General features: G+C 43.1%; 1 long non-coding RNA gene across 3 annotated transcripts in view; it reads right to left on the bottom strand.

The window, feature by feature from the left end:
* Positions 1 to 18,509, bottom strand: part of LOC115354670 (uncharacterized) — an 89,214-nt gene that overhangs the window by 6,019 nt on the left and 64,686 nt on the right. For all 3 annotated transcript variants that reach the window (XR_003927793.1, XR_003927792.1, XR_003927790.1), the window contains one exon: positions 2,248 to 2,391. This is a non-coding gene — a long non-coding RNA (uncharacterized LOC115354670). The remainder of the gene's footprint in view (positions 1 to 2,247; positions 2,392 to 18,509) is intronic.

Here is an 18,509-nt window from a genome sequence, read left to right on the forward strand (position 1 = left end):
CACATGGGTGGTTTTAACTATTTGTGTACCTGCATTTGTAAATCGCAGAGATTTGAAACTTTTTGCATTGTAGTGAGATGTTTTTTTGAAAACGCTCCTATGTGGACAGCTTTTTTTTTTTCTTTCTAAAAACAGAGAAATTAAGTTATGTTTTCAAAAATCTGTGCAGACATGACCTTAAATTATTAATATTCATGAACAGTTCTCATTCTGCCAATTTTCACCATGCACACAGCCGCCTGAATCACGCTGCTTTTTGTTCACTCCATAGTATGTGACAACAGGCCATGTGTTTGGCCTCCGCTGAAGAAAAGACCTCCTGTCACTTTAGTAAGCGACCACAGGCTGGAGGAGTCGGTTAAGAGAACTTGCACTTGTGCTTGTTTGTATGAGTGTGTGAGTGTGAGTTTTATTGACTGTGTGTATTTGTTGCAGAGGCAGGGCTGTGTGGCAAAGCTCCATCTGCTTGGCTGCCTGCTCTGCCCTGTCTGTGCTGCCCTGATTCCATCGCCTTCCATGGGGGTGGGGGTTGATGAGAGGAAGGAATGGCGGTGGAGGGAAGTGTACACAAAAAGTCACCCTGAATCTGCCAGCTGATTAATCAAGGGTGATTTGGCGGCAAGCGCAGCCTACCCGCTCCTTCCTGGCTAGTCCCTGTGTATTTATTTAGAGTAACCCGTGGCCAGTCACGCCTGACCTCAAACCATCAGGAGCAGCCACAGTTGCGCCCAAGCATAAACAAAAAATGCGTAATGAAGGTAAGAGGACAGAGAACGGGGCAGAGTGGGGTGGAGATGGAGGGCAGGGGAGGGGAGAGAAGGAGGCGAGGAGATAGGGAGGAGGGCGGGTGCTCTTTCTTTTCTCAGAGATAAGGATCTTGGGCTTCACAGCAGAGCTCATGGGCCCAGACACTGAGCTGAAATAGCTGCCTATGTCCTGGTGTTTACTTCTCAGCTGACATGGGAAGGGAAATCATTGACCTCTGTCGGAATAGCCAGGGTCCATCCATCTTCCAGGGCGAAGGCATTTTGTGTGGGGTATCAAATAGCTGCTGGTGAGGGGGAAATCTCTCTACTTGCCTACAGAGTTCACTGGAACTTCAGGCTACACAATGACTCTCCGTTATGATTTCATGAGAAACAAAACATCACTGCAAAAAAAAAAAAAAAAAAAAAAAAGTCCTATCTTATCAAATCATTTTCTCTCGAACTGAATCTTAAAATCATGTTTTTTCTTAAAACAAATGAAAAAAAATGTCCCAGTAGGCTGAGAAAATCCCACTTGTTTCCAATACTAATCATCTTGTTACCAGAATTTTCTGGTGTCCGTTTCTTGATGCTAGTGGCCTGATCTGGCTTATTCTGTCAACATATTTATATTTATACTTAGTTTCAGAAAAAAATGCTATGTTTTAGGGAAAAAAAACTAAATTATAAGACTGAATATGAGACTAAATGACTTGTTGGGACAGATTATGAGTAGTCTGATGTGACAAGAAGACATGAATGGCTGTTAATTGCAGCTCAGTTTTAAACACTGAAAAAAAATCTATTCTATTCTATTCTATTCCCTTGGTTCACATGTTCAAGACACACAATTCTTCATTGCTATCTTATTTCCACAACTGTTCAGTTCATAAAGGAGTTAAGCATCAAGCTTGATCAATTTCATCATCTAAGCTGTGATGTAAGTAGCGCTGCGAGCAGGGGTGCAACAAACAAACAAACTCAAAGATGGAGCCTCTATAGAGAGTTATTGATCGAACATGAAGGTTGGCCAGAAGTCTGAGAAGGTTGGCTCTCAGGGCCGCGCAACAGCAGCGGTCCCACATGGCTCCGAGAGGCCCTCCTCTCTCTGTCTTTAAGAGCACAAAACACAGGAAAGAACAAATACAGCGGATGGCAAAGAGGAAGACAAGAACATGTACAACACGCCCCTAGTAAGGAGGATGTGTGTTTTGATGAACCATGTGATCAAGAATAGGTCAGCGTTATAAGAGAGCAACCCAGTGGCACTGTTGTAGTATATTACAGCACAAGTGTAAAATCATTTGATAAATATATAAAGCCAACAGAAAAACAGCTCAAAAGACTCATGCTACAAATCAAGAGGGGTTTACATGGCCATCTATTATTTTTTACCAAGTCTACAATTCCATGAAGTCCTCAAAGTCATTTTAAAGGTGTAGAGAAAGCAGAGGTCAGCTGTGATGAGGATGGGTGCCAGTTAAAATACTTGTTTACTAACCTCCTTGTCCTCTATCCCACTCTCTCTCTTCACCCTGTGTTGGTAACTAATCTGCATTACACGTGGTGGTTGTCTGGAAGAGGCAGAGTGGCATCTCAGGCGAGCAGGTGGGAGCAGGCAACACACCACCTGGTGCTGGGAGGGCTGGAGAGAGAGAGTGTGAGAGAGAGAGAGAGCATAACTTCACAGCACAGCTTGTTGGGTTCTGACCCACCAGAGCCCTCAGTCTCTACATCCAACCGCACCTCCCTAGCCTCTCCATCCCATCACATTCCGATCAGCCACACAGCACCGCCTGACTGGAGCAGGAGGGGGTCTGCCTCCCGTAGAGGGAAACAGAGGATGGGAGGATGAAGGGAGGGCGGCAGAGAGAGAGGGAACATAGCGGTAAACAACAGCACCTTTGGTCCTGCATCTGTCTGAGCCTGGAGTCCTACGGTGTGTGACAGGTAGAGATGCATGTGGAACGTTCAGCATTCCCCGACACGGACGTTGAGTCATCCCAGATGGCCCTCACTTTCTCCTCCCCTTCTTTCTCTCGCTCCCTTCCTCTCTGTCTTTTCATTGCCCCCCCACCTCCCTTAAACAGAAGGACAGAGCCACTGTGGTGTGACTTTGAAGCATGGGAACAAACAGTTGGGTTGAGTGCATAGTGACCAGCATACATATCCATTTAGCCCTTTAGCCATTTATAGTTACCAAAACTGTGCCTCTTAATATGAGGTCCAGTCACAGTGGTGTAATGCTGTGACTGAGAGTTCAGTTTAAAAGCAGAATCACTTTCATTGCTAGTCACTGATATGAATTATACTAGAACATGTTGAGGTGAGTGATGAATGGCTGAAGTTAATTATTAACAATAAGACTGAGAACTCAATTTATGTTGTAATTTGTTATATAACATTCAAGATTATGATTCAAAAAAACATTCATTTCTAATGAGAGATTGCTGTCCATTTTTTTCTCAAATCTCTAATCAAACACTTGAATAAAATGCAGCAAAACAGTTTTGCGTCATTTGCAGAGGCTTTCATAGTTACCACTTGTCATATTGCATTTTATCTGACTGGGAGAAATGTTGTTCAACAACCTATATATTTCATATCAGAGGAGACAAAGAATAATGATTAACCTCCTATAATAAAACTTCGAAAATAATTATGCACATGCCAACTGTAAGAAAACACACTGTCAGAGTTAATACCTTTGACAGCTGCTCAGTTCTCGTTGACAAAATAGAAAAAAAAGATGCATAACCCTTTGACTTTCGACAGTTTGGATTTAGAAGCCGACTTGACAGATGCTACGCTATTCCACACATTGAGATGGGGAAAAAATATGAAAATGCATTATTAATTTCACAATGTGGATAGCCAATATTCATAGAGTGCAAAGGAAGAGCAGGCAGGCAGGCAGGCAGGCTGGCGGGTGTGCCAACGAACGAGTGAAAGAGCAACCCTAACCTTGAGCTTTCACCATCGTCTGTTGACATCTCTGAAAACATGTTCTTTTTTTCTGCGAGTGCGGGTTGTCAGCGGTACTGTCAGTGGCAGGGAGAGGCGACGTTAAGTAAAGAAGGACACATGTGGCTCTGAGAGAGAGGGGGGTCTCTGTAAAGTCACTCACAGAGTTCCTGTCACGGTTAAGTAGACAGGTGCTTACCGTTAACACCCCCCTAATATCTTTATGCATATTTATGAATTTTTCCCCCCTTCTAATACATTGCTCGTTAATGTCACAGCTGCCAAATATTGACTATGACTTTCTTTTAAAAAGCGCATAAATAAAACAGCTTTTAAAGATTCTGACCTGCTTAAATACATCGCTTTTCCCGTCCCTTTGATCAGAAAGCTTTTCATTATTTAAGCCGCCATGCTTCTTTATACTCTGCCACCTCATCTGCTGCAAATACGCAATATATCTTTATTTTGAGTAGCTACCTATCCCTTCATCTACTGTACCCACACTTAATCCTCCGTCGCTCTCTCTGTGTGTAAGTGTGGTCAGAGACGTCTAAGTGCTCTCATTATGGGAAAAGTTTGTGAGTGGGGCAAAACTTGCTGCTGTGTCTCATCGTTGAGAAAGGGGGAAATGGCTTTATAGTCTCTGAGGATTTATATGCTGATTGCTCCCTAATTCCGACTCCCACTCTGTAGCTGTGCCTCTCTATTCCCATGAAAACTTGGCCAAGAATTGCAATGCACTGCACATGAGAGGAGGAGTCTAGAAGAGATGTGGATAGAAATCGACAAGTTCCTACTCTGCTGTAATACTTCAGCGGGGTGAAGGTCCTGGTTTGGATGAAGATTCCCATCAGACACAGATCTGCTATGAGTCAGCCTGCTGTATATATGAGGCTGAAACAGAGGCCTAGATAAACAATCACAGGAGTGCAACTCAAAATCTCAATTAGACAGAAAATGTATATAATGCTCATTATAATGTCAAAAACATGAAAGTGGTTATATTGGATTTAGTGGACTGGTCTGCATTTAGTTCAGCATTTGGTCCTCCTGTGTTCTTTAAGAACAGAGAATAGTGCTGACTGCAGGATGGTTTGTTCTCCGTCTTACTGACAGTACTGATTGCAGCTTTTCTCGGCAGCTGCACTGTGAACAGGAGAAAAGGTCACTAAAATGTAGGATTGAAATTGAAGATTTCATCTAAAGACTGACAAGTGTGTCTTTAAAATATCACAACAGTAGATGGCTGTGGCATTATGAAGTGCATGCCAAATGCTGATTTTGGACTTTAGATTTTGTTATCCTTGAAAGACCTCATTGGTTTGTTATCAGGAGCAAATAATGTTTGCCAAGTCTCTGTATTTATCCAAAGACTTCTGCATTTTAAAAAGTTTGGAATGATTTCAGTACTCATCATTGTGGAGAAATCCTTTGTTTCCATGTCAGTCACATGAGTGTCAGCTGTGATATTTGCTGTAAAACAAGTAAATCACTGGCCTTAAAAATAATCTTTTTACTATAATTTTTGCTTGTCTATGTGACAGGATTTGAACCCGTTCATGGGATTTGATACAATTATTATACTACATTTACTGCTTCATGATATGAGATGCAGCTGTTTGGAAGCAGTGTGGTTGCATGATCTGAGGTTCATTCTGAAAACAGTGACTTGAAAGGTAGGCAGGGTACCAATATATGTTGATTGCAATGAGCTCAAGTCAAAAGCTTGTATGCCCAAATGTCATAAAAAGTCAAACCCATGAAAGTAGAGCAATAATCAGCATGAGACAAAACACACATTATATTTACACATACAAATTCTCCATATCTAAACCTTGAAGTGTTTGCATTCTGGTGGGATTTTGGTTTGTCCCTTCCTGTCTCAGAGTAAACAAATTAGCCCTGTGGTGCCATGGGTGGGGTCAGGGGTCAAACCTGACACAGGAAGGCATGGTGTGACAGGCTCGGGCCACTTGGACTCCTCGCCCAAGGAACAGATGTTAGCGGCGACGGTGTGATTATCACAACGGCGACTGAGGAACAGGAGCAACGGCCCTTGGATGGATGCTGGTAATTACCCGGGCTCCCCTGGGAGGGAGATGACACGTGCCCGCCACTCTTGGAGATCACAGGGGCGTAATTAAAGCTGCAGTAACAGTTGTTAATAGGGTAGCAAATAAAGGTAGCAGGGGATGAAGGGAAAGAGAAAAGTAGAGAGGGAAGGAAGTAAGGGGGGGTGAAATGGAGAATTGTCCCTCCTCTGTCCTCCTCTGTTTGTTTTCCACACTGTGACCTTCCTGTAAGGCAGTGGTTATAAATGAAGGACAAATCATTTGAACAAGGAGAAAGTGAATTCAGCTAAAACTTGGATACTGGAGCTAAACAAGCCTAGCTCTTTGAATGTGAGAGACAAGAAAAAGAATGAAAGAATGAGTGAAAGATCAATGATTTTTTTTTTCTTTAGTAATCCTCATATTTTCCAGGGGCAAGAATGATGAAACCAACCAAAAGTAAATAAATCTTTTTGTTCTTTTGACCAATCATTAGAAATACAACATTTAAAAAACATTAGAACTACAATTTCTACTTTTTTATTTAAACCCTCAAACGCTTTATGCACTGGAGACCCACATGGCTGACTCCTCAATCTTCAAGGTGACTCTGACTAACCTGAACTGGACATTCACTATTTCTCCACATGAAGGAAGCTAAAAAAAAAAAAAAAAAAAATACAACAAATTCCTCAGCACAAAAGGTACTGTAGCGTAAATGTCCAGCTGAAAAAGAGCAGTACTGTATAACAATGTCACAAAGTCACCTCAAGACCTCTGGTGGCATGAAAGCAGCCCAGAATCTCTTTAAGTGCAGTAGACGTGTTTGCTAGTGACAGGTATGTTTTTGTCTTGCTTGGCAGCGTGTGATGCAGAGTGCCCACGCAGAGCTCTTAAAAGCACCGTACAAGACCCCAAATGTCAGAGCACATCACCACAGCCTTTTAGAGCCACAAAACCCTCTGACAGCACCAAAATGGCTCCTCATGGCTTTTTGTGCTGCAGTCGCTCCTTATAAATGACCACATTCAGCCTTCTTTTTCACTTGACAGGCCTATGAATTCTCCTCCCTGAAAAAAAGCCTGATCGGTAAAAACACACATTGCATTGGGGGGCACTCTGTAAGTACTTTGTATGAGTAACTTAAATGGATTTCAGTTTGATGGTAAGTTCCCCTGTATGTCAAAAAGCCTGGAAAAAAAGGTTAAATTGGACTGGTGGTGGGCAAATGAGAAGTTGCCAATACAGATTGGCATACTACATGACTAAATACAATTGAGGAAGACGGGAACATTTACAGTGCTCAAACAGAAAAGTGTCCTTGAAGAGCTGGCTCTAAGCAATGTCTGGCACAAGGCAACAGAAAGGTTTGTCTAATGGCTTACCTAATTACATGAAGGCTATATTTGCCGGCTCTTGCATTGTGACTTGTGCCTAACCTGCTGTTTTCTGGCACTTTATATCGAGAGAAAGAGAGATCTTCAGCAGAAGAATGAGGGGAGCTGAAGAGGAGAGGCGGCTCAGATGACTGTGGTGATAATGTGTGAGTTTGCCAGTCAGGTCTGTCTTCCACAGCAGAGGGGAGTCCCTGAGAGAATTAGCCATGCTGAGCTTGACACAGAATACCCACCCAGATAAATGGCAAGGTTCTGGCAGGACATATTTTTAGTATTAACTCACTGACCCAAAAAAGTGATGTCCGCAAAATGAGACCGCCAGGGACACTGGCAGGGAAGCAGCCATTTCCTCGACTTTCAGAGCCAATATCAGCGAATGAACCTCGATCTTTCAATAGCTGTCATTTAGCTTTGAAAGAGAAAGGCTCCTCCAGGGCTAATTTGTCCAACACATAGCTGCCAATTCATACATACGGCTGGCCAAGTTAAGGGTATGGATAAACCATATCTATTCTAGTAAAAGTACCCATACTATTAGCATCTAATGCTCATGAACCACTTTAAAGGGACAAAGTGTGGTCAATTCAGTGTCAACGATTATTGCAGTTCCTCAAAAGCCTGAAAGCAATAGCCACATCTATTTCTGGTTTCCCACTTCCTAAATTCTTTCTGCATTTGGTAAGACCACCTCTGATTTTGGAATGCAATCTCTCTCTTTCTCTTTGTGTGCGTGTGTGTGTGTGTGTGTGTGTGTGTGTGTGTGTGTGTGTGTGTGTGTGTGTGTGTGTGTGCGTGTGAGAGACATTCACACATTGCAAATGTCCACATGCTCCCTGTTGCTTTGAGTGTTGTGTTGCCAGTGTTTCATGACTTATTCACTCATTTTATCTCACTCAGGGCATCAATATTTAATGGGGATGGAAGCATGTTTTCCCATGGCTTAATAAAGAATATTGTATGTTTGTGTGTGTGTACCATAGCAATTATTGCCATAGCCGTCTTAGTCCGCTGAGCTACTATGGTCAAACACTGAGCTGAAAGAGTGGGATTGGTGTGTGTAAGCCAATCTGCACTATAATCATATCTCAGCACAAGCAGGAAGAAAAAAGTCCTACCCTTTCAAAATCCTATAGCGAGTGGAGAGAGGCAAAGGTGGTAGTAGGTGTAGGATGGCACTGGCAGCTGCAAACCCCAAACCAACATACAAGTGGCTCAGGGTATTGATCATTTGAGTGTTGAATGAGTATCATCCAGCAGCAGCCTGAGTGGCCAAGTAGCATTTACTAGGGACAGTGCTACTTGCTCCCCAAGGAGAAATGCCTAGAAAAGTTGGCCTAAAGAAAGCTTGCCTCTTTCAAACCAAGTTGGCTTATCACAGCCAATAGGCATCTCTCCTTGCCGTCAAAAAAACAAATGGAATCCACTCAAAAGTTGCATGCTGGAACACCTGCTCAGTGCTTGACACTAATGATAGCAACTGACCACAAAGGTGCTCAGTTTTGATAGCAAGAAAGATGGACAGACTGAGCATAGACATCACTACCCTCAGTGAAGTCCACTTAGCAGAGCAAAGGCCCCTGGTTGAACAAGGGGCAGGCTATACCCTGATCTGTTCTGGGAAAAACAGCTCTCAGGAGTGGGCTTCATGATTCTCAATTCTATCTGGGCAAACTTCAGAAGATTCCAACTTGCTGCTCAGATCTTCTGATGTCTCTGCATCCTCCTATGCATGGAAACCAATGAGCCACCACTTTCAGCATGTATGCCCCCACCTTGGAAGCTGACCTGGGAGAAATTTTCAGAGGGGTAAATCATAAGGACAAACTTCTTGTCAAGGGGGACTTCAATGCAAGGGTTGGTTTCAGCAGTGACCACTGGAAAGGAATCCTTAAGACCCACGGCTTAGGCAATATGAATGACAGTGGACACATGCATGGAACACAAACTCACAGCAAAGCACATGGGCCACACCAAACTACTCTCCAATCCAAACAACCAGGCTACCACAGTGACATATGCCAATACATGCAAAATCTTACAGTCAAAACTGAGAGACATCAAGACCACAACAAATTGTGGTCTGACCTTGTGGACGAGATCCAACTGTATGCTGGGTATCATGGGATCCCTCTATTAAGTCCTAAAGTCAGTATAAACCCTCTGCTACCAGAGTCAGGCACCACTGAGATTCTCAGATGGCTCAAACCTTGTGACAAACAAAAATGCCATCATGTATTACTGGGCGGAGCACTTTGGTGATCTCTTTGGTGACAGTCTGTGAAGGAGTCCTCCATCAAAAAATTCAAAGAGAGAAATAAACGTTTAGCTTGATACCACCCCAAAGAGACATGGGCAATAGACTGGATATGGCTAACAGTTTCTTTGTCCATCTACACAAATGCATCTAGCAAAACTTCTCATTGCGTCTATCCGCCACAATCCAGATGTAGAGCAATCATGATCTCTACCTTCTTATGGTGCTAAGAGCAGCTATCTGCAGCAGTCATTGACCCTGATTGACCTGATAGGAGTCAATAGCCAGCTTTCCACTACTGTGCCAAACACAAGTGTGCTAGTGCTTGCCAGGGCTGCATTTCCATTGTTACTTCTGGTCTTTGATTGTGCCTCGGTGGGGCTATGTTGGGGCCAGTTTCTAGGCCCACCAAATATCCCTGGGCCAGACAGTGCTAACTGAGGACTGAGGCAGAGTTAATGGTCATAAGTGGGGAAGAGGGTGCAGCTGATAAGTACAGCTCGCTTTTGTAGCAGAAAAATAATGGAGAAATGAAAAAAATGGAGAACAACCAGCAGCACTGGTTAAATGAGGACATTAGAGGTCTGCTCACTATCTGGGCAGAGGACAATGTCCAACGTCAAATCATTGGGGTTTGCCGAAATGAAGACCTTATGCAATATATGAGCGAGCTGGCAGTGGTGGGCATCTAACACACAAGGGGACAGGTCCACCAAAACTGAAAAAAGTGTGGTCTCAGTACAAGCCAGTTAAGGCATATAATGCACAAAATGGTGTCCAAAGGAAAAAAAAAATCCCCTGGGTCTGCAGTGGTTAGTTGGTGCCGGGTCCACTTGCTTCCTACTTCTCACTCATGTGCATGGATGGAGCGTGACTGCGAGGCTATTGGCACAACAGTGGAAATGCGAATGTTTTTTGTTCTTGAAGCTAGAGGCTGACGGTCATTATCACCATCTGGCTTGAAGATAGCCCTCGCTTACAGTGGCACGACAGGGGAAAGACGACTAATGGCACTGTGTGACTCAGGAAGCAACCCTGAAGACTGAGCTCATCAGGGGTGAGGCTGCAGAGGCCAAGAGGAGATGCAGATGAGGAGAGAAACCGTCTAACCATCCCAGTCAAGAACCCATGAATCAGGAATTCCAGTGCCCTACCTGCAGGAAGGATCGGCCTTCTGTGTTGTCCAGTCTGCTCACTGCAGGGGGCTTGACTGCAGCCAAAAAAAAGGAAAAACCAACAGGACTGAAACCCTTCCTTTGATTGTTGGATATGAAGGAGTAAAACAACTTGTATCCTCTGCTCCTGTGTCTCTTGGGTGAAGACCAATCACTGCAAGCTCCACCCCAAGATTAGTGCTGCTCTTGAGAGTCAGACCCTCTGCAGTCAGTAGACTGGACAACACAGACAAGGGTGCCGCATCTAAATAGTACTAATTTTGAACATGTATTAACAATTTTAATTCAAATCATTTTAGTCAACAGGTGTAGCATTTTTAAGCGTCAATGTGTCATTGTCAAATTAACTGCAATATTGGCAGATAATAACTGGAAAGAAATAACACCATGGTTGAGAGGATTTGTAGCCTCTATCTCACAGCAGTGACGTTCTTAGTGATAATGTTTCTCAAAATTAAGACAACTTTTCCCATAAACCCTGTGGTTTATGGGAGTGACAAAGTGGTCATTGGCTTCATCAGTAAAGCATTTTCTCTTTTGCTGACTGAAGAGAGTAAACATGGAGGGACTGGAGAGATTTTTCAGTCAGCAGTGGCACAATGTAAAATGCAGTGTGGTGGCCAGCAGAGGCTGCCAATCTTCTTGGCAATGGACTTGTTTTTTTTCACAGTAACTACACAAATGTCTCAGAATTAAGAGGAAAATTCCAGCCTAAATCATATCAGCACCATTTACAAGCTTTGACTGTTGATTTACATTGTTGTTTCTGGTACCATTTTGTTGCTTGACGTTTTATGTTTGTTACTCTGTGACTAAACAGCCAAAAGTTAATCTGTTGAAGTCACCAGGGGATAGTTTCAGGAAAAAAAGAACCCATCAACATAAATCAGAAATGTTAGCTCCAAGGTTTCAATGTTAACCCCTAAAATTGAGCAAGGGCTTGTTGACTCAGCAGCAGTTTCTCCCATTAACCTCCATGGTACAATTCAAAGGGCATGAAGCACAACCTGCTTAGGCAGGCAACAGTGCAACAATTAAGAAACTTGACTAAGTTGCTTGGGTAATGCACAGAGAAATGTACACACGGAAATTCGGCACTTTTGATAAAGGAACAAAGGCTTGCAGTATACATGGATTTGATACGTCATGAAAATAGATCTGCCACATTTATTGCACTTCACTGGTTACCTCCTGTTCCCCAGCCCATACTTACAGTAGAAATTACTCTATCTGCATTTGATCTAATGCTAGGTTAGAGTCCAGTAAATCGATTCGTATAACCTCATGCATTTAAAGGGCAAGCATGACTGCATTAACATACTGTGTTACTTGATTACCTATGGATCGGTACAGTCCCATAGCTATATCAGTTCCACAGTTAACACTCATCAAATCTAATCCTGGCTGGAAATCCCCATGCAACTCACTGTCATATCCCATTGGCAGGTTGCATCTAAACTGATTTGGCAACCTTTTGTCTTCTCTAATCTGGTCAAATCAATAGAAATGTTCGCCCTTGGTCTGACATGGTGGGGCTCTGATCAATATGGATATTGATCAATAAGTGGTATTGGATGCGTTGGGAGGTCAGCCAGTCCTAGTAGGGTCGAGGCTAATCAGTTTAAGTTGCCCACAGGCAGTAAAATGTGGGGCTAAGCGGTGTTTAAGTACTGACCTGGCCTACAGAGCGATGGGCCTTGGCTCCCTCTGTGTCCTGAAGAGTCCCACAGAGAACAGGAGGCATTAGAATGAAAAAAACAAACAACCATCGCTTATTTAGTATGAATGAAATCTTGATTTATGTAAGTTGCAACGGTCATCACAGACTGCTGCACTGGATTTACACATTCAGTTCTATCTATACCATTATAGATTTAGATTGAAAGACAGAAAAGACAGAAAATATAATATAAATTATTTAATAGATCACTAGTAGATTGCTATAAGCACAATACCTGTTATAACTGTCAGCCACCAGTCTAATGAGGGTAATGCTGATGAAAGGAGACATGGCTATGGTGTGAACACACACACACACACACACACACACATGCGTATACATGTGATGGAGAGAGATGAAGAGAGAACGATGAAGAGGTGTATAAAGGGATGAGAGGATGAAGGAGTGTCACGCCGGGTGGTAGGTTAGGACCCAAATGCAGGAGGCACAAGGCACGAAGTTCAGAATACAACAAAATATTTTAATCAGCTCACAGGGAACGCAGGGAACACATGACAGCTAAGACAGTAACTGGACAAGGAACAGAACTCAAAACAGGACTTAAATACACAAGAACTAAATAGCTAACAAGACACACCTGGGAAAGGGGCTGGAGCACAAGACAGGAGAACACAGAGGATAGGCCGAGGGAAACACTGGGAGGGATCAGAACAATCAGGGATAATTGACAGACACAGGACAGGTGTGGCACTGGGAGGGGCAAACAAGACTAACCAGACACAGGTGAAAATACTAATGGGAAACAGGACAAGAGACCACAGGAAAACAGAAAAACAAGTGTCCAACCAAAGTACAAAAACACAGAAAACACCAAACCATGACAAGGAGTCTGCGTGACATGAGTAATAACACACTGTTATCTGCAGTTAAATCACAAAGTTCCTATAAAATAAGAGGAGGAAAGAAAAACAGGGAGAACAGGACATAGAAAGAGAGGTATGGGGGAAGAAGAAGAAAAAAAAAAGAGCATGGTGAGTCGTGGCAGAGTCGGGGCAATAGATGACCTTTTCAGAGAAAGCCCCTTACGCAGTCTTGGGCCAAGGTACACTTTTATTTATAGAAGGTATTTATAGAAGCGATTTTCCTGAGGTTATCCTGAGCAAAATGCCAGTTCTCATTACCAGCCGGGTCCTGCCTGTGCCTCATTTTACGGCTGGATGAGCCCAGGCAGCAGGGGACCCAGCATGCAGCCCAGGGTCACCTATTAAATCCTCATGTCCAGGAGAGCACCGTCATGCACCCTTCATCTCTACACTGGGTGGGGCTACGGGGCAGCGAGAACAGTGTGTGCAATCGTGGGACTGGAGTTGAGGTGCGCAGGTGGAGGGGGGTTAGTTATACACGTGTAGGTTTGTGTGTATGTGTCTCTGTGTGTGTGTGTGCATGGTGGTATGTGTACATTAATTAATTTTAGGGGGTAAGCCATTGGTAGTTGACAACTTCAATCTCCTTTTTAAAGTTTCAGTATCAGCATTCAGGTTTTTTTTTGCTCAACAAAATATATAACAGCAAAAAAAAAAAAAAAAAAAAAAAAAAATTAAAAGGACGGTAAATTTCCTAACTGGTTGACAAAATTGTTACAGTTTTTGGCAGATTAGATTCTCCATGTATTGGAGATACTGAATGAAGCACTGAAAAAAAAATCTGCCTTGTTTCAACATATTTGTACTCAATGACAGACACATTCCTGAAACAAATGAAACTCCATTGGAAACAAATGGGACAATCTCATCCAACCGGCAGATTTTTTCACCTGTTTAAAAAAACAAACAAACAAGATTTTAAGACTGAAAAAAATGTGTGTGTATGTAAATTGTGTCTTTGGCCATGGTAAGGACTATTCATTGTAAACACCACATTCTCCAGCTGTGTTCTGCTTGTCCTTCACCTGCCTGCCATCAGACTGAGTGGGTGTCAGCTTTTAGTGGAGACTGGCTTTAGGACTGCCATCAACCCTCAGTTGCCCTCAACCTTTGCAAATGTGATGCACTTGTGTGCATCATCCCCATGAATATGTGTGCCTGTGTGTGCGCGTACATGTGTGTGTGAATGAGTGTGTCTCTCGTCAGAGCAGCTATAAGTCACCCTGGTGAAGCACCTCGGGCCCTTCTGGCTCGGCCCTGGAGCCCCAGCATGGGGTCATAACAGCCCAGGGACACACAGACAGAGTGGAATGTCAACTCAAAGACACAGCCAGACATGTACAGGCTCCAGGAAAAGAGAAAAAAATCTCTATTCTGTACCCATGATGGCAGGGGAATCAGCTAAGTGAGATGTATTTCTCATGTAACATGGATACCTTGTTAAAATATAAAGGTGCATGAATATATGAATATGACTATGTTGATTAACATTATGGATGGATATGCCTGCAGAACAAAATTCTGATTTCTCAACATGTTTTTTTTTTCTGTAGTAAAACTGGAAAATGGATGATGAGGCAAAAAAAAAAAAAAAAAAAAAAAAAAATCCAACACACCTGCACATTCTTTCACTCATCCATCTCTGAACAGAAGCAGAGAAGTGGGGAAGGTGCAGATGGAGAGATGCAGTATCAGTGGGGTACAGGGACAGTGCAACCCCCCCTGGGAGCTGGACACTATTCACACAGCACAGCAATATTCCTATTTGACCCTCATCAAATGGATCCTCTGCTCCTACTTTTCAGTCTTGAGGGATTTAGCAAGTTTAATGCTACCAGCAGAATTGGAGGTACAGTAAAGAGCAAATCGCTCCAAAAGTCAGACAGCGAATTGACCTCCTTACCATAATTGCCAATCCTTAAAATAGCACTAGCTGCACGTGCCTTGCTTGGACAGTCCTACAAGCATGGTAATTGCACTACAAGCACAAAGTGACGTTCTTCAACTGAACACATTTCTCTCTTCAAGTGGCGATTTGCCAATAAATTCGGTGCTTTGTCACTTCACTGAAAAACAGTAAGATGAGTTTGCTATCGATTGCATTTTCCACCAGCTTCTTATTTTCTCACCAGGGGGCCTCGCTATGCTTCCCTCCCGTCCTCCTCCTCCATCTCCTGTTGCTAAGATGCTTGTTTGGTGTGGGGTTGTGAGGCTGTCAGGTGAGGCACCATTAGACTGGGTCCTGACAGGCTGCAGTAATGACGGCCAGTGTAGAGGAGAAAGCTAGCATTTTGCACAGGGGCTATACACACGCATACAAACACAGAACCTTTTTTTCCTCTCCTCTTCTCCCCTCTCATCTGCTCTCTACATCTGGAGTTGAGTCATGAGGCCAGCAGTGTTGTCCACATGCTGCTCACACCGCAAACACAAAGAGACACAGTTGCAGAGCTGTCACACTTTTTTGGAACTGCTACAGATGCCTGATGGACAAGAATCCAGTCAGACCAGGCTTTTCTCGATCAGTGCAAGGCCAACTCCTCTGGTTGTCCTGCTTTCTGCGTATGCATATGCATTTGTGTGTGTGTGTGTGTGTGTGAAAGAGAGACAGAGGGAGAGAAAGAGAGAGGGGAAGAGACTGATTTTGGCCTGAAGCCCATATACATTTCAAAGCTTTATACAGATTATAGCCATAGATGTCTAATCTGTCGGTTGCCATTTCCTCCCATTGAGAGAGAAATTTGCCTGGATCAAATTTTTCGGGGGGAGATTCTGCCACAAGTTTGAAATAATCTTTATCTTGCTTCGTGGCCTCATCATCTCACCAGCAGGACTAGATTGGTGCTTGTCAGAGCTTGGCTGTCCCCCCTTCCCCACTAACAACCCCCCAATGTCTGATTGGCTTATAGGCTTTACTGTAGAGCTGTAATTCTTTCCATCCCACAAGGCTCTGTAACACTTACCATGAATGGAGCAATTCTCAGGGAAAGCCAGTTGATGTGAACTTGGCATATGCCGGGGTTATTCCTCACAATCAAACTTTGCTATCCAACCTCTGCGTGCACATAAAAGGGAGCGAGGAAAAGCCAAAAGAGAGACAGCCCGTCTGGCACAGACTGCTCTTTGACCAGTTCTTAATGTTTGACCATGTCTGAATCAGCCAGCAGTAGACCAAAATTACCCCACACATGCCATTTATTACTATCCAGTTAATCTATAAATCAAGAATGCAAGAAAACAAGCTTATTTTACTTGCTTTGCTGGAGTGGTAAAAGGGGACAAGGGGCAGAATAACCATATAGTGCAAATTTAATCACAGACACATCATCTGAGAGCCCGGCTCTCATGCCCCACAATGCACCACACTGGCACTGGCAAACCATGACATCTCCATTCCAATGATCCTCTACTCTGAGTCTCCCTAAATTAGCTAAAATCTCATCAGCCATCAACATCACACACTGTTTCAACCATTGAGCACAGGCCCTAAAGGTGAGACCCCCCGCCTGTCTGCCTAGTGGAGTGCCCAGCTACCTTTCCAAAGCCACATAATTCCTGGCGTTCCGGTATTTGGGAGTGAGGGAGCAAGGTCTGTCCCCCAGGGCTGTTTGCCTGCCTGTCTGACATCATAGACTACGGCATCTTCTGATCCGCCGGCGCTGAGAGACGATCTGACAGGCTTAATTTACAATGTCAGGCCTTTCAAAACCATTTCCCCCTCATGCTGACAGCAATCCTGCATTTATAAATTAGCAGAAACATTAACCTTTAGACTGATTATAACATGTTCCGAGGGAGGCAAATTAACTTCCATTTGTTAATGTCAGATTTTGGGTTCAAATGATACCAAAGAAAATGAAGTAAGGAGATTGAGAAGATAATGTGATGTATCGTGTGTCCTAAAATAAAATGTTTTGTCAGGTTTTGATGATTAATATGATATTGTTTTTGATGTAATGTGAAACGCATTGCACAGCAGGTGAAGCCTGGTAATTGCAGTCACGCTCTCATCACATGCAGCACAAAGGTCTTATTGTCTTTGGAAAACACGATAATGTGTACTGTCTTTTCCATTTCATAAAGGTGCCCCTATAAAATTATGCATACAGGAAACAGAGATTAAGAAACACAAACAAAGCCATAACCTTAATTTTTATTTTGAAAATGAAAGCCAAACAGACACAGGCACGCACAGTATTACACTGAAGCAATGCCAAATGATAATGAGGTGAAAAGTGCTTAAGATAAAGACATGGCCCTCTGATGGTTATTGGAATGCGACATTAGTTTCCCTGAACTGTTCAATTCCATCAGTGCAGTCGCTAACTTGTGTCTATCAAATCCAGAAAAGTCTTCACACATTGGCATGTAACAGCTTGTCATGAGGAACTGTTGCAGTAATATTTGTGGCTATTACCCTAATTAGAGGAAAGCACACAGATGGTGTTGTTTCACAAACTCACAGGCTGCGAATCAAAATGTCATCACTGCCAAAATTAGTGATGGTCGAAGAAAATAACCTAAAAAAAAAAAAAAAAAAAAAAGCGTATCACTCTTTTCTCACAGCCTAGTTTTCAATTTCAAAACTTCTTTCTTCTCTCCAAGTGAAATTGACGTTAAATGGCCTTTCTTCCCTGATGAAAAAACAGGGTCTTTAGTGGTGAAACAATGGTACTTGGGTACCATATGCTGCGTTTAAACGCTGTAAGACAGCTGTGAAGCCTGAGTGTTCCTGGATGTGGGCCAGCTCCCAGAAGAAGCCTTCCACTGGTTGGAAAATGTTTCCAGCTAGAGCAGGAAGAAGCCACTTTTCATGGAGCAACTTCCAGATGCAGGACACAGAGGATGAGATCTGTGCGTGCGTGTGTATGTCTGTGTGTGCACATTTGTGCATGTGCATGTGATTACTGTGCAGCATTTGTACTCATCATGCGCTATGTTGATACCTCTAATGAAAGCAGTAAAGAGGTGAAGCTTTCTACAGGTGGACGTCATGATTGGTCCAGTCTACTTGCTGTCCTCTGCTTCAACCCCTTCGATAGATTTTATTCCTTTGAGCTGCAAGGGAAAAAAATCATTTCTATTCAGCTCTTCCCATTAGAATGTTATTGTACTTTGCCCATGCTTATTTATCTGTCCTCAGCCAATCTGTATTTTTATCCATAAAGGTGTATTGTTCATGTTACACACCAAACTGAAAAAGAATATCATGTATTTTTATTCAGCCACACAGCAGGTGAAAGGTGGATATGCAGCTGCACCGGTTCTGACTCTGACTTTATTACTTACCTCCATAGAAACTGTCTGTCAATCAAATC

This window comes from Myripristis murdjan, chromosome 22 (genome assembly GCF_902150065.1).
Source record: "Myripristis murdjan chromosome 22, fMyrMur1.1, whole genome shotgun sequence".
NCBI classification, from domain to species: Eukaryota; Metazoa; Chordata; class Actinopteri; order Holocentriformes; family Holocentridae; genus Myripristis; species Myripristis murdjan.